General features: G+C 40.1%; 1 protein-coding gene and 1 long non-coding RNA gene across 8 annotated transcripts in view; one reads left to right on the top strand and one right to left on the bottom strand.

The window, feature by feature from the left end:
• Nucleotides 1-15477, bottom strand: part of LOC105197165 — a 60863-nt gene that overhangs the window by 33657 nt on the left and 11729 nt on the right. The window lies entirely within an intron of this gene.
• LOC105197173 overlaps nucleotides 1-15477 on the top strand; it is a 173800-nt gene that overhangs the window by 149419 nt on the left and 8904 nt on the right. Inside the window, exon 1 of one of the 7 annotated variants that reach the window (XM_026136101.2) lies at nucleotides 4368-4802. The exons of 3 other annotated variants lie outside the window; for them this stretch is intronic. The gene's annotated coding sequence lies outside the window, so the exon portion shown is untranslated. Of the gene's footprint in view, nucleotides 1-4367; nucleotides 4803-4842; nucleotides 5410-10715; nucleotides 11026-12559; nucleotides 13246-15477 lie in introns of those variants that run through there. 3 more of the 7 variants (XM_026136102.2, XM_026136103.2, XM_026136099.2) reach the window with 3 other exon arrangements.

Raw genomic sequence — 15477 nt, 5'->3', positions numbered from 1 at the left:
AAAATTTGAGCGCAATTCACTTATCGATTCGAAAGTTATTTAATTTTTTGTTATTTAATTTAATTAATTTATTCATTGGGTTTTTTAATTCATTTAGAGATCCACTTACTCGTTTAAAAGTTATTTATTTAAAACTGGAGCAAAATGTAGTAATTTTCGCTTCAAAAATCATAATAAATCAAATTTTTCACTGTTTTCTCCTTTGCAGCTAGTTTTAGGGCCAAAATTTGGGCATTTACGACGAAAATTTTTTGTTATTGATTAGGAATAGGAAAAGAATAAACTTAGAAAAAAGTCTTCAGATTTAAATTTCAATAATTTTTAGCGTTTAAACAGATTTGCGATGATGTATAAGCTTCTTTTTAGCTTTCGTACAGAGAAAGTCCGATAAATAAATAAGTTCAGTCAGAGATTACACACCTCCATACACATAACTAGATAAAACAGTTTTCTTTCTCTGTTATCTATTTATTTATCTATCTGACAAGAGCCTCCAAATTGGGCAAGTCTCACATCATACCGTATCTCTGTCTCGTAATCCAAGCGGACTTCGCGTGTTGCCATCTAACAATGCGCGACCGAAACGTCGGTCGTTGCCGATTCACGTGCACGTGGGCCAGAGGGAGCCGAAACGCGCGCGTTACACGGCTGCTGCCACCGCCGCTGCGCCGCCGCCACCGCCACCGCCACCGCCGCCGCCGCTGCCGCTCCGCGCCGTACCGTCGTTTCGGGTTGAGATGGAGGGGGCGTCTAGACGCAACGTCACGCGAATACCTAGCCCCGTCCCCTCGGCACCAGCCAGCCGCGGCCCCATGGCCCGCCGCCGTCGGTCGGTCCGTACTCCACTTCTTCCCTCTCGCCGCCCCCCGTCGACACGCGCCCTGGCTCTCTCGCTCGCTCGCTCCCTCGCGCAGACAATCGCGCCGTCTCCGTCTCCGTCGTCTCGTCCCGTCGCCTCGTCCTCGGTCCTTCTCTCTCACCGCCACCTCTTTCGGCGTGTGTCCCCGAAACCCCCGACTCTTTCCTTCCCCCTTTCTCTTTCTCTCGCCCTTTCCGCCTCTCTCCACGGTCCTACGCCGGGTGTTTGGTACCCTCCTCCTCCTCCTCCTCCTCCTCCTCCTCCTCCTCCTCCTCCTCCTCCTCCTCCTCTTTCGCTCTTTCGCTCTCCCTTCCCGCCGCCACCCCCGGCGTCAGCCGCCGTCTCGATGCCGCGCTCCGATGACGGTCGCAGTCAGACGCACCCGGGAAGGGGAGAAGGAGGCGAGGGTGACTCCGGCTTTTTGGTTAGGAATTGTTACCGGCCGCCCCGCGTACGTACGAGTCTGCGGCCGTGCCCGGGTATCCCAATACACAGAGAGAAAGAGAGAGAGAGAGAGAGAGAGAGAGAGAGAGAAAGAGCGCGACACGATATAGGCAACAGGATAAAACTGTCGAGATTGTGCGCTCGTAAACGACGAGGGGCGGCGGCGGCGGTGGTGACGCGGCACGAGGGGGAAGGGAGAGAGATGTAGTCGAGAGCGGCCCAAACAAAGACGGTCGTATCCACCTAGTGGAGAGAGAGTGTCGTATCAGCGGCTATCGGACGACTCGGCGAGAGGACACGTCAAAGTGACCGCGAATTGAATTTTCCTCGGGAGGGCGCGTGTAATTCTGACTTCACCGCTCTTTTAACGCGTCCCAGGCTTTCTTTCTTCTCGTCTCGTCCTACGTCCTACAACGGCGCTCCTTTCTCCCAGCACGATCCAGCTAACCGCGAGTCCCTTCGCGCTCCACTTTAATCAATGCTGCGAATGCTCTCGGACGCGCGAATTGCTACATTTGTCATGACGTAGATCCCGATAAGTAATTATCGCCTGATAGCTTTCAATCGCGGCGAAACGGGCCGGCTCGAGATCCGCCAGCGATGAAAATTCCCCGCGGCTACGTTTATCGGAGCCTGCTCCCTTTGCCATAAATAGTCATGAACGATAATTCATTCATATCGTCTCTGAACGCGAACAAAATTCTAACTGAGATTTTTCCACGCTCGCGTTACGCGATAATCGCGCGGACGCGCGTATTCGTGAATACGAGAGAGAGAGAGAGAGAGAGAGAGAGAAGAAAAAACATTCATTTTATTTCATTGTGTACGGGCAGCCTGCCAGTATCGAGGCGAATTTCGTTATGAATAACAAACGCGCGGTAATCGCGCAGCGCGGCCGCGAAGGGAGCATCGAAATTCTGCGGCTGACGTTTCACGCTAACGCTCGCCCGCGAGTATGTACACGAAGGCGTTGGTATCTTGTCGCGTTTTATTCCCCGACCCATCTCTCGCGTCTCGTCGCAGCGCCATCACCGCGTCGCTGTGGACGCGTTCGCGTCAGCGCGCTGCGTTACGATCGACCCTCTTTCGGCAGTCGTGTATTTTCTGGGTTATTTCGCGTATGTGGACCGTATATAATCTAGATACGAGCTCTAAATGCGGCGAACCTCCTATTTAGACCCACGAGTTGACTCACGCGTGACTATTTTTAGACACGGGCGTGTTTTCGTTCGAGCGCGCATACCAGCATGCGTAGTACGTGCGTGCGTGCGTACGTGCGTCTCGCGTATTTTTGCGCGAGAACGGTCTCGTGTACATCGGCCGCGTTACATCATATTGCCGCGCGCGCACGAAAGGATTTCGGAGACGGGAAAAATCCGGGTAACACTCGGCGCTTACGTATCAAAATATTGTTCGCGACTTGCAGTCCGATTGGCGAGAGATGCAGCATACGTACGTTAAAAACGAGTGTGGCTGTTACCTCGAGATGCGTGAAAACATTTACTACGCAAACGTGTCTTTTTAGAGAGCACAAGGAGGATTGAACCGCATCCTCAACTTTATTACGTTACATACGATAATTAAATGTTGCGCGTATTATGCGTATAAATATTCTGTACATCGTACATTCATTATGCATCACAGATTTAAACATAACGTTGTTAAAATAGATGCACGCATGTAATTATCCCCGATGATCCCCGAAGAATAATATTCATCAAATAAATTACCTGCACACTTCATCGCGTAATTTCGTATTGATATTTTAGATAATATCGCGAGAACGCACGATTATTATATGTAACTCGATATGATCGGGCGAGAACAGCAATTCTACTGATGACAGACATTGTAACCATGTCGTAAAAGAGACGCACACGTTCAATTTATTTGCGTGTTTCTCGCAGGGAAGGGCTGAGCAAGGGTTGCGCTGAGATATCTCCCGACGCGCCAATCGTAACGATATTTGCGCGACCCTATGCTACACATCGGGATAATTAAACTTCTGTCCTAATAACGTCACATGTACGTATTACTAATGACAAAAATATACACCTACGAATTTTGTAATCAAAATATTCAAACAACTTGTATCTATATGCAAGGAAGATGGCGTAACACAGGAATTAAATCCATTTTCATTAATGTATTACAGATTAACTTTGATCTCAATTTAACTAATTCTTAAAACTAGGAAAAAATAAAGAGTAAGTTAAACCAAGATCGAAGTTAATCTGCATTGGTGAAAATGGACGTTAGAAATATAGAATGAGAATGTAATGTTGAAGTCTTTCTATTCTAACCCAAGTTTTATTTGCGTGTTTAATTTAAATTTCAATTGATGTACCCTAACAGATATCGTATGAATATTCTAGAATATTCCAGATATCGTACGAACATTCGTACAATATAGCGATATCGTGCGTATATTTGTAAAATATCACAATATTCGTTCGATATCATGTGCTGTTAGGATACATGATATCCCAAAATTCGAGAATAATAAGACATGAAAGTCATGAAAAATCCAATAATAAAAATTTATACTATATTCTTTATTCATCAAGTAGCTATATAAAATTTTATCGCACAACCAATCACAAACGTTGATTAAAAAGACTGTCGGTGTGTCGTATGTACGTGCAACGGTATTAGATGTCTGTTCAGTGTCGGTGATCGCAAAGTGTACGATACATCCAGTGCTATTAGACGGTATACAATAAACATTTGTACTTAAAAAATTACTTCGTGAATTAAATAAATGCACTTTTATTACTTGATTTTTCACGAACTTTTTACATTACAATCTTATTCGTCTCGAATGTCGAGACACGTCGTATAATAAATATAATATAAATCGATAACAAGAATAACAGACAATCTTAAATCATACTTTTTGTGGTATTTCACCCCTGACACAAGAACAGCGACCCCAGACGAATACTCAACTAGTTTACGTCTCGTCTCGATCCTGGGTTCCCCGTATCGGTGGCGACGGCGGCGGCGGCGGCGGCGGCGGAACGAACTCGTAGGGTGCTCATTGAACGTGCAGTTTGTGCGCACTTCCTTGGTCGTATTACCGCTCATACGTGCGTCCCATTTCCGTGCTTTTCAATAAGCCCCGGTCGGCCTGCTCGCGCGCGCGGCTCGGTTCGGCTCGTCGCCGTCGCCGTTGCCGCCGCCGCCGCCGCCGTCGTGCCCGTCCATTGATCTTCCGCGCGAACGAACACAACAAAACGATCTCGCGATGACGATGACGCCACTCGAACCCCCTGTACGGTAAAACGCGCGCAGAGCTTGTAATAGAAGTAGTAATGCACGGCCATCGCGCGCGCATATACACGGGGGAAATGGGTTTTTTATCGATCACTAACCTACGACAACCATCTGGCTCCTGCCCTGCCAGGGATAGCCTGCCTGCCGGCGTTACCATTGGCTACGTACATATAACGGCTCACCTCGATATCAAAGTCAACAGCCGCTCTGACACCGACACTCCGTACGTACGCATGAGGAGACAAAGGCCGCGTATTCTCGGCGCATATTTAGCACTGGACGTGTCCACCCGCCACCGGTTCTCGTCTCGTGTTGACATTCGACGCGCTCGTGGTATTAGTCATACTCGTAGCTTGACCAAAATCGACCGAATGCTAAGTGGGAATGAAAATGTTGCCTAAAAATATACTTATTCTCGCTAACATGTTCTCGACGTTAAATATGTCATCGTGATTTGCACCTTATATTGACGGCCTCTTCACGTTTACCGGCGTTAAACAGAAGGAAAATGCGAGGGAATAGAACGTCTCTTGCGTCGAAAGAAAAAAAAAAAAAAAAAAACAACCCCTATTACGGCTTTGATTCCGCAAATCTCATTAATATTTGCGGATCTTCGTAGGATTCGTGTATTCGAAGTCTTAATTAACGGTCGACTCCGTCACTGACCTCGTCACGGCACAGACGAGAAAGTCTTTCGTAGTCGTTGCATCGCGATAACGCCTCGGCTATGCTTTGGGACCTACCCCAATCAAAAGTGAAGCTAAACGAACCGCGCTCCCTGCTAGGCCAAAGGTATTGGTAATCGTCTCAAGTCACGCGACGAGAAGAAGGTAAGTCTGAAAAGCGCAAGAGAGCCTGCTGTCGCGTGTGTTCCACCATTCACTTGGTAGCGGTTTGGTAGACATTGGCGAATGATGCCGTAGCGAAATCTTTAGACGAGAAAAGCTTTCAGCACGGCTATCACGATATCCAACTGATATTATTTAATTTTCTCACACACACATTTATACCGTACATGCAGAAAGTAACCATTATTGAAGCGTATTAGCTTATCTTACTGTCCAATTTCTGTCGACGAGTCTTTCTCTGTTTCAGAAGACGTTTAATCCTAGAAATCAAAGTATTTAATCGAAATTGTGTCTTGAAAATAAAATACAAGTAAAAAATCTTTTTGATATAAAATTCGGAATAAGATTTTGCATCAGCAGATGTCTCATTCGAGAGTTTATTGCAGTTTTATCCATAAACGAAACTTTGCTTTCACCTGAAGTTATCCTCAATTAACACGAGACACGATTTTACATTCATGATTTTTTTACATTACAAATTTATAAAAGGACAACCCAGTCTGGTCACTAAATCTTCCGATGAGTCACAAACATCGAGACACCGTTGTTCGAACAAGATCATCCCCCTTTCCCGGGTCCACCTGACCCGTCTCGCTAACGGGATTAGAGCTCCTTTAATACGCAAGACCATTAAATCACTTCGATCCCATCGAATCGAGTCACTGTTTTCGTGCGTTTCACGAGGCTCGCAGACGACCAGCCTTAACATCTTGTATCCCACCGAGCGGAACAAATCGGCATATTGTACCTTATAGATGTGCCTTAAACGCGAATGAAGCCACGTACTAAAAAAACTTTTTTTCAATGGGTATAATTTATTTTTAGGACACCATTCATTGATCGTGAAATTGGATGCGAACAGATTGTGTGAATAATCCGTGTGAACTGTCAGTCTTTTAGCCGAGTCAGAGACTTTTTTTTTAAATCCTAATCATCGCGTGTTGAGTAAAACACCCTCTTTGACAAAAAAAGTTGCACGCAGGTCTGGATCCTTTTTTATCAAAGAGTGTACTTCAGAAATTGATTACTCTACAAGCATTTAAACATTGAAGAGCATTATTGGATACAATATTGAAACTATCATAATGTAATAATTAAATAATAAATAATTAAATAGTTTTATATAATAAAGCATTATGGAAAAGATTATGGTATTAACGGATAAGAATAGTTGATTTTGTTAGTCAGTCATTGTAGATAGCAATTAGGTCTTTGAATTTTGTAAATTTATGCTATTATTGGACAAATTATTAGGGAACGCTATTAAATTATTATTACCAGTTTAATATTCGATTGAAGTGTAACTATTCGCATGGGTCTATGCAAGTAATGACATCACACGCAAGTCTCCTCGAACTAAAAATTCTTTCCCAGTAAGCTTCAAGTGCAATCTATTGATTCAACGCTCTAGACAATGCTCTAGAGAGAATCGCGAATGCACTTAGAAGAGCAAATGTGGAAGAAAGCAGTTTTTCCGCGATTCAACGGCGACGGCATCATCCAGCCCATCGATGAATTTTCAAGGGATGTAGTTCGCGCTAGCTGTTCGATGCGATGCATCTGGTCGCCCGGTATATAATATAACGCTGCCGTACCACGGGAACTATAGTCGCTGGCTAGACTGCATCCCCGCACCCCCGCACGACCGAGGAGAGAAGGTCGGCGCAGAGAGAGAGATTGTGGGTACCAAAGGGGGTCGGTGGGGGGTCGGTGGCGACGCCGACGGGTTAGGCAAAGTGGGTGGGCGGGTGGTTGGTCGGGCTGGTTGGTTGGTTGGGTTTCAGGGGGCCCCGTGAGGGAGAGCGAGGGAAACGTGGGTACGAACGTGATGTTCGACGAAGACAGCGAGAGCTGGTAGGGAGGCGAGGAAAAGGACAGGGTGACCGAGTGAGAGAGAGGGCTCAGCGGGGGCGAGAGCTCAGCCGAGCCGGTTCGAGGTAGGGGGCGCTGGCTAGACACCGCTCAGACGGTCCAGGGGGTCGCAGGGGATAATTTCTACAATGGCGTCGACGCACACCGGGATACACGAGACGCATTCGACGACATTTCGATGGAAATCGACGCAAGCGTGCACAATAACGTCGCGGCGACCTCCCGGAATCATCGTCGCTCACACCTGCACCGACCTTCGCTAACGCACGTGTCCTGATTAGATATGCGAGGCACAAATGCAAGGCACGACCAATGTGCATCGGTCGCCTGTCCAGGTGACTGCTGCGATGTGTCGTGGAAATGCTTATTCATAGTTCAAAGTCTCGAACGATATTCCAAAATTGCATGATGAAAAACAGCCTTATAGTTGTGGATATTTTTTGCAAACGCATTTTTTTCTTTGATGTTTTGATCTTTTCATTGATATCATTCATCAATACATGTAATATCTATGCGATATACAAATAAATAATGATATATAATATTTGCAGATGTATTAATACGATGTACGAGTCTCTTTTTAATAAATATATATTTTCTGAAGATATTTAATATTAAAAACATGATATGAAAGGCAGTCTCTTAAAGAAGCGATTAACATTTTTACATTTGTCTTTCACGTTTATTTTCACGTTATTACGATAAAGTTGCATTAACTTGTTTTGATGCAATCGAAATCTGTGGTGCATTACGCCAATGCATCGGCATGAACCGGGGATGCAGCGAACTGTTTTTTATCAAGTGACGATAGAGAGTTCGCACTTGGACCGAGCTGAGCTGGGTCGGCCCAGGTTGAGACGAAGGTATTCTAGATGAGGAGACATCTGTCATTTCCATAGTTTTCTCATAAGAAGCTCACGCCGACCATTCCTATTTTTCCGCCGGCGATGTTTTCGTACCGTTAAGAAAAGTTCATTTTCAATTTAAAATTATTTCAGTGTCGCAGAATATTAAATATATATTTCCGAGCTAAAGTATTGCGTGTTTAGCAAATGATATTGTACGATTTAGTAAAAATATATTTGTACTTTCGAAAACAAGAAAAATTTTTATTGTTTGAAAAAGAGATAAACGGCAAATGTTTCAAAATTTATGTTAAATTAATTTTTTAAATATTAATTTTTAAAATATTATTTAAAATTAGTATTATTTTAATTTTAATTTAACAAATTATTTATTATTATGCATTATTGGAGAACAATCGTATAAAATCATTAAATATTTTTTTTTTATGTAATAGAACGTTGTAGTACCTAATGATTATTTTAAACAGAAAAAAGTTCCTGTCGAATATATATATAAGCACTGTGTATTCCGTGGATCCCAAAAAGAACGATTTTTCCTTAAAAAAGCAAAATAGTTTGTACGAAAAAACGTAAAAATGACTTCAACATCACTTGATACAATCAATTGAGAATTCGTTTACTCACGTTCACTCGGGGGGGAAGAGGGGGGTTGTAAGTTTAAGTATATATGTGTCATATCTCCAAACATTACCAAAAATATAAAAATTTCATAGATTATTCTATTATTACGTTTGAGTATCTGTGTACAATTTGAGCATAATTCTCTTATTGGTTTAAAAGTTATTTAATTTTTCGTTTACTCTTGATTCTCTTGTAAAATCGCATTTTGTAGTATTGATTTGCAAACCTAATGAGGAAGTAGCATTACAAAATAAATAAAAATTTTTACATATGCTAATAAAACTAATTAATATTGGTGCAAAAGTTAATTTACGTTTACTCACTCGTTTAAAAGTTATTTATTTAAAACTGCAGCAAAATATGGTCGATTTTGCTGCAAAAATCATTATTACCAAATCATTATTATAAAACCAAATTTTTCGTTGTTTTTTTCTTTGCAGTTGGTTTCAGAGCAATTCGCAAAATTCATAACCAAAACTTTTTTCGTTAATCATGAAAAAAAGAGGATAAAAAAAGTCTTCAACTTTTAAATTTCGATAACTTTTAGCTCGTATTGTATGTATACCCAAACATTCTTAAATTAATGTGTGTTGAATTAATGTTTAATAACATGCAAATCATATAGCGACGGCTCGGATGCCGCCGTCGTCGCTTCGCCGGCATGCGTTACAAAGTCAAAAGGAAATTATTGCTACTAAGATCACGCGTATGCAAGATAAAAGCGGGATTTCCTGACGTTGCAAGCGTTACTCATTCTCTTTGATGTGTAATTCGACTTTGCTGCGTCGCTCGCAAGCACGATTTAAAAGAATACAGGGCTATCAAGGCGATAAAGGTCTCACCGCCTACGTCTTCAATATCCGCACGAATTCACGAATGTGTTTACTTCTTCGTTTAATCCATTCGCATTCTAAAATCGAGGAAATTCAAAAATTACAGTAATTATGACAATCGTAATTATTTCGTAACGCGGGATTATTGTAATTGCTACAGTACTCGTGATAATTGTCATAATATTTCAAATATTTGAGTTCAAAAGCAACCTGTTGCAAGTGATTGTTGCCGATTTATGTCAGTAATTAGATTCAGAAAATGGTCCTTTTTAATTATATTTAACTTGATTTTTTCGTCCATTTGTTTACATTTTCAAAGTACATTGGGTTATATGTAATTACAATAATTAGGAATAAAGAGGCTTTCGCAAACATAAGCTAAATTATATTTTTTAATTAATTTTAAGTAGATTCTATTATGACAAATTCGTGAATCGAGATTTAGTTTAGGTTATACAGCTGAACATTGTGCTAAAAATCGGAAATAAAAATGCAACGAATAATCATTTGTTCGATATGTCCTGTTAGAAAAAGCTCATCTTCAAATTAGCAAAAGAAGAGATATTTGCGTAATTAAAAGGACATTCGTTTCGAGATAGTCCGTAAACACGTAAGCGACAGCCTTCGTCGCGAAAATAAACGGAGTCGAAGTGGCCATCTGTGTATATCTCGCCGGTGTTCTCCCGGAAGCGCGATCGTCGGCCTCCCGGAAGCGTGAATACGAGGCGGCGAACGGTCGGTTGTTGGAGCAGGATACGGCGGGGACAGGTGGCTGACCGACGTCCGCAAGTGGGCAGGAAGGAGGACATCAGGACCCTGATGCCCCGGAGGGATGGCGAGGGGGCTAGACGGGGACAGGAGTTACGGTTTCGTGGTCGTTCCGTGCGTGCGACGTAATTTCCCGCAGCGCCGCCGTCTGTCCGTCTGTCTAGGGCGACGCGACACGATACGACGCGACGCGACGCGACGCGTCGCGACGCCCCGCGCGTCGCGTCGCACCAACGTACATGCACATACCGTTTACGCCATTGTTCCGGCTCACCCTCGCCCTCTCCCCCGCCACCCCTTCCTTTTCGCATACGAAATCGAACATTCCTACGTTACCTCCGTCGGGATATAACGCGATCCTTGCTCAGGCGAGACGGCATCTTCAAGTGGCACGCTCACTAGGGCGTCTAGACGCCTTACATCGCGACGTATAGCTTGCGCTCGTCTGCTCCCGTCTCGTCTCGTCCCGTTCCGTACCGCGTCCTGTCCCGTCTCGTCTCGTTTTCTCCCAGTAGATCCTTCTCCGGTATCGGGAATCCCCGTGTTACGTCTCGACAGTATAGTTCGCTCGGGGATTGGGAAGTCACCTTCGGTGACGTTGAATGAACCGACGATCGAGGACGGTCGAAATTCAGCATGTAAATTGTTCAGCTTCTTTTCAATTTTGAAAATATAGGGGAAATTTTCGAAATTGTTTTGAATTATTGTGTTATAGATTTCAGATACGTTACTTCGTGATTTTGATTATTATAATTACACAACGTTAAAATGTTAATACTTTAGTATTATTCATTTATTCGGAGTAGAGGGGGGGATATATAATCTCTTACGATTTTATACTCTGCAATTCCAATGAATTATAAACGAACGCTTTTCTTCGAGACGGCCGCATCGATCCATTTTCGAGAACGAGGCACCTTGACGACGACCTTGCAAGTCTCAGCGATGTGTCTAATATATATATATATATTATACACATATAGTTTCCTACAAAAACCATACAGGTCCATCTTTTAAATTGAGATTATACACATATAGTTTCCTACAAAAACCATACAGGTCCATCTTTTAAATTGAGATTATGGCGCTAAATCATTTTCTGTAAGCAGCACAGCATCGCGAATAAGTTTGTTCCGCCAAGAATCAAAGAGAAAATAGGTAATATAAATAGGAGATAGTAAATATGAAATTTCCGTAAAAGTCAAACAAGACTAGAAGTTTTTCATTTTCTTCTTTTAAAAGGATCCTTAAAATATAATATTAATTAAAGCTTCAAACTTTCCTCTTCCACCTATTATATGTACAAAGAAAATTTTTATTATATTTACACAAAGAGAAATATACAAAGATGTTTCTAAAGATGTTTGTAAAGAGAGAAATTTTGTTAATAAAATTTAAAAAATTAAAATTTTATAAATAAAAAATATAAAAATTGTTATATTTTAAATAATATTTTCTTCACTTTTATTATTATTATATAAAAAAAAAACAAATGTAAAAAATTATCTGTCTATCCATATAAAAGAAAAAATTAAAAATAAATATTTTTTAACTTGTTATATATTATCGATTTCCATATTATTTTCATCTTTTTTAAAATGTTTTGCTGATATAGCCAGATTTTTAGATATCACAACAAAAATTTATCGCGATGTTTTGTATCTGCTAAAATATTGTTTATCACATGTAGAATTTATAGTAATTCTTCTGGAAAATTTAAGTCTTATTACCAATTATACAGTCAAATTTTATAACAAATATGATTGGCTTTAACATGAATAGATGCCACAAAAAAATTTTTTTTTTAATTTCACAAATGATTCAGATATAAATTCTGTATCTATTATTTAAATTGGTTAAGCACCAAATATATGAGGTATCATAATATTTGTTAATCATTTATCTACTTTAGTTAATTTTTTACAGCCAAAAAATTATGCAAGATCATTTTTTTAGTACTCTGTTTATCAGCAAGATGTATAGTATTTAAAATTAAGAAAAAGAAATTTACTTTCTGCAAACGCTAAGCATAGAAATAAAAAAGTTTAATCAAAATTTAATTGTTATTAAAAAAAAATTGTAAAAATAATCAGCCTTAATCAGTTGAGATAATTGGATAAATTTTTAATTGATTATTTTCATAAAAATAATCTGCGTAATAAATTTACAATGTAGCTACTCTAATACGTAAATAAATCAGAAATAACTTCGCAATATTTTAGTATCGATGAGACCATCGAGGTATTCTAAATATAATTCTTCGTCCACTGTGCCATTTCCACTTTAAGAGGTAGGTACGCGAAACTCATAATAATATTCGGAGAATTAAACATTCATATTTAATAAGACGGAACTTAATGGAGCACTTTCTCAATGACGGGCATAATGGTGAGCTAAAGCGTTAATTGAAGACCAAACGGACTGCAAGTAGCTAGATAATCAGATGAACTGTGCGAAACGGAGCGAGAGGAGAAAAAGAGAAAGAGATCTCCGCGAGACAATGCGAGACGTAGCAGCGATGAAACGAGGGACAAAAACGTCAACGGTTATAACTGTTGTGGCTACGACTGCGGCGAGGACGTCTGATGTCTGGCGCGGGCGAATTGCACTAGGAGAAGTTACGTCGGGGCGGGGGAGGGGGAGACGGGGGTTACGAAGGTACAAGGAGGCGTCGTACGGGGTGGCGGACGTGATACTCGGTGCGCAGGGCGATTTCGCGTAGGGTAGTTCCAAGGATTTCAGCTTTTATTCGAGTCGTTTCGTCTTCCTTTCGACGATGGATCTCGCGTCTGCAACAGACAGCCCTGCTGTTGCCTCCCCCTGCCGCTTTGATCTGCCTTTTTTCGGAATTTCACCACGTACGTAAGGCGCCGTGCTCCGACGAATAGAATTAAAGTGCGATTTAAGCATTTCCGTCCGATAGGCGACAGCGGAACGATCGTCCTGCGTTGCATCACGAAATCGCGAAATAATAGATCTGTCTATTCTTTGCATGTTTGCACTATGAAATTTGTAGTACTTATCGGATTCTATCCAATTTGAGTTGTTTTTAATCATTCTCGTAGGTCATTGCTCCTACTCGATATGTCGTCAATTTAAACTCAAACAATGAAGTTAAATAAGTTCCGATAATTTAATTTATTATTTACTATAGGTGCATACGTTAATACGGACACTACTTTGAAACTAAGCAATTTAACTACTGAATTGATTAGACAAAGTTATGCTTTTAGCTACATACTTTGTGTTAAAGTAATAAATTTCGGTACACATAGAAGTTAAAAATATAACAAAATGTTATTTAACTCAAAGAAGTTATTTAAATTTGATTTTAATATTTAACAGCGTGTGAATGCCGAACATTGATCTTTAATCGTTTTGTTTACACTGAGAGAAATGTTTGGTAAAATCAACTAACGTTTGGTTGAACAGTAATCAAATAAATTTTATAGTTATAATAACTTGATATATAGTTGTTTTAACCAAATAATTTTTTTCATACAACAAATTACAAAAAATTTTGTTAAATATAACTAAATTTTTGATACTAGTAACTATAAAATTTATTTGATCGCTATTCAACCAAACGTTAATTGATGATCTTGCCAAACGATTTCAGTGTAATTGAGGAGCGATGAAGAAATTAAAATGTAAATATGTGAAATGAATTCAATACTAAACGTCTTTATAAGACGTTTAGCATTGAATTAATTTCATATATTTACATATTTAGTATTTTCATTTTTCTGTTCTATTCACGCTTTTTCACACGCGATTGTACAATTTACATACTTATGTATTTATGTACACAGGAGGAAGTCTTATAATTTTTTTCATCTAAGAATTATGATTTTAAAAGTACAACAATATAAAAATAACACAATTCGTAATTTTTAATTCCGACAATTTTTTCATTGATAAAAGTCTTCGACAAGGTTTAGCGCAATAATTAGTCTCAGTATGACTAGCGCGTTGCACAAACGACACACGCAAACGCAAGCAATCTTTCGTACACAAGTCTGGAGATGCGACGAGTTCTCAAGAGCGCGAATGTCGTAATGCAAAGTCTAGGCACGCTTGGGCAATACGCTTGGCAAATAAAACGTACACTATGTTATACCATGATGTCATCTTCTCTATCAAAGCGCTCGTATGCATTTATCAATTAGACATGTGGGTAAAGATAAAAGTCGCAGCGAATCTTTGAGTCTACTTTCATCAGATACGTGCAATATATATAGTAACAGAAAAATCCCAAGTATCTTCCAAGTCGAAAGTAAATTTCCGCTATTTTCTGCTATTTTAAAATCTCACGCGATTTCCTGTGGACTTTTGTAGAAGGCAGCCTGTGTGACTCGCGGACGTCATACGCGAAGGAGTCGGGCGATAAAAGTCGCGCGTGATAAGGTGATGTTTTCGTCGAATTAAATACACGAGCGGCGAGAAAAGAGTGTGAACATTTGCACACATCGCCTGATTTTGTTATGTCTAATTCGTCTTATCAGGCGTAAACGCGCATGTTCCGTAATACGTAGTGAATCATTAAATTCGCCTTGGAAACTTTCGGCTTTACTACGTTTACAGTATCAACTTCTCTTGTATGTTGAATGAAATAACACGCGAGAGATTTACAATAGACTTTTCGTATCTCTACAATTTTAGGCGAATGACGTAATGCGTTACGCACTTGCTTTATCTTTTGAAAAAGTATCTCTGTAATTTTATGAATACACTGAGAGAAAAAGTTCCTAAATTTTAATAAATATTTTTTCGATCGGTACTAATAAAATATTTACTTATACAACACATAAATATTTACTCTATAAAAAAAAGTGATGCTCAAATTAAATTAGTAATTTTTGTAAATAAATATATATTTGCATTTAAAAATTTTAAATATTTTATTAGTACTATTCGAATAAATATTTATTAAAATTTAATAATTTTTTCGCCAGTGTACAGATTTCTTTGAGATTGTAAGTTATTTATTTTAGAAGCTTCTTAAAACATTTTTCCTTTATTTATACATTAGAGTTACTTTTAATACGTAACTGTTACCAATACATCGCAACATTTTTAATCGCGAGAAA

The sequence above is a fragment of the Solenopsis invicta genome, chromosome 8, assembly GCF_016802725.1.
Source record: "Solenopsis invicta isolate M01_SB chromosome 8, UNIL_Sinv_3.0, whole genome shotgun sequence".
NCBI lineage: Eukaryota > Metazoa > Arthropoda > Insecta > Hymenoptera > Formicidae > Solenopsis > Solenopsis invicta.
Note: the sequence above shows the minus strand (reverse complement) of the source record. Positions and strands in the feature narration are given on the sequence as shown.